General features: G+C 40.4%; 1 pseudogene; it reads right to left on the bottom strand.

The window, feature by feature from the left end:
- Positions 1–339: 339 nt before the first annotated feature.
- LOC139308397 (vomeronasal type-2 receptor 26-like) lies at positions 340–1,168 on the bottom strand (annotated as a pseudogene).
- Positions 1,169–1,610: the final 442 nt, after the last annotated feature.

Genomic DNA, 1,610 nt, shown 5'->3' with positions numbered 1-1,610 from the left:
TTAAAAAATAATTAAATTAAAAAGAATGGAATGAGAAAATGTCCTCCTTGAAATCATGAATACATCTTTAATAACTAGTTTTCCATCAACATTAGGCATTGGACAACACAAGGATATTTTGAAGGCATGATAAACAAAAGGCTGGGTGATTGCTGTTGACCACAGGTAAATTCTAACCAATTGTGGCCTTTGATAAGGAATTTTTTAATGGAGAAATTCCTCTTTGAAGACATTATTTTTTTTTAGAAATCATCATATTCTAAACATGCCACAAAGAGAAATATAGATATAAAAAGCAGATCCCGGCATTAGTTAGACATTCTTGTTTCTTACTATATTTTCTCTACAATTCAGATCGGGCCTCAGCAGAATAATGTAGCATTTGGGGGAAAAAATACAGGCCAAGAGAGCAGCCCCAGAGGCCAAAATGGAGAAGATCTCCACAGCCACCATGGACTTCCCTTTGGTGCTCAGGTAGGTGGGGAGGAAGGAGATCCAAACACTGCAAAAGACCAGCATGCTAAAAGTAATGAACTTGGCTTCATTAAAGCTGTCAGGCAATTTCCTAGCTAGAAATGCCACATGCTAGGTAAGACAGGACACTGTAAAACATTATAGCTGAGCCTTGCTTACATTCTAAGATGATCTCTCCAAACAAGGAGTGGAAGTCCAAGTTAAGAAACGGAGGAGAGGTTCCCAGCCAGGTGGCACAAAGAATTGCTTGAACAAGGGGACAGCCTAAGACAATGGAGTTGGTCAGTGGTTTTCCTAAGAGTTTCCTTGTCTTGTTTCCTGGCTTTGTGGCCATGAAGGCCAGAACCACCATGACAGTTTTTGCCAACATAGAGGAAACTGCAAGGGAAAAGCGAATGGCAAAGGCAGATTGTCGTATAAGACAGGTGACCTTCCCTGGTTGACCAATGAAGAGGAAGGAGCAGAGAAAGCAGAGTAGGAGGGAGACCAGGAGAATGTAGGTGAGTTCTCTGTTGTTGGCCTTAACAATCGGTGTGTCATGATATTTATAGAAAATCACCAGGACTACAGATGTGCTCACAGATAGAAAAAGAGTGAGAGAAACTAAAGTGTATCCCAGGGTGTCTTGATAGGCAAGGAAGTGGATCTTCTTGGCAATGCATTGGTCCTTGTCCTTGTTGGGATATTGGTCTTCTGGGCAGGGTTCACAGTAAGCAGCATCTGAAATCAAGAATCTTTGTTTAAGAATTCATTCATTCAAGCAAATCATGCTGCATTTATAATGATTCTAGGATAGATTAGCCAGTGATGAGGATTAGTTCAATTTCAGCTATCCATTCACTATGCAATTCTACGAGTAATTTGTCTTTCAATTTGAGATTGCTGCCTGTTTTCTCCCCTTCTTTATAATGGAACCCACAGAAGATCGATAGACCTGTTATCCAGGAATGTTGCTGTTTTGTGTATGTGTATGTGATCCCTGCCTTAACCTCTCTGCTTTGTGCTTCAGATGTGTTCATTCAGACTTATTTGATCGCTCCTACTCTATCAAAGAGACACAGATAGATGAATCTCCTCTTTCTCTGACAGGTCTATTTCCTCAGAGGTTGATAGTATTGATGGATGAAACATGCACT

This window comes from Pituophis catenifer, unplaced genomic scaffold, assembly GCF_029215685.1.
Source record: "Pituophis catenifer annectens isolate HBS135680 unplaced genomic scaffold, rPitCat1.0.hap2 SCAF_1, whole genome shotgun sequence".
Classification (NCBI taxonomy): domain Eukaryota; kingdom Metazoa; phylum Chordata; class Lepidosauria; order Squamata; family Colubridae; genus Pituophis; species Pituophis catenifer.
The sequence above is the reverse complement of the archived record's forward strand: the minus strand, read 5'-3'. Positions and strand labels throughout refer to the sequence as shown.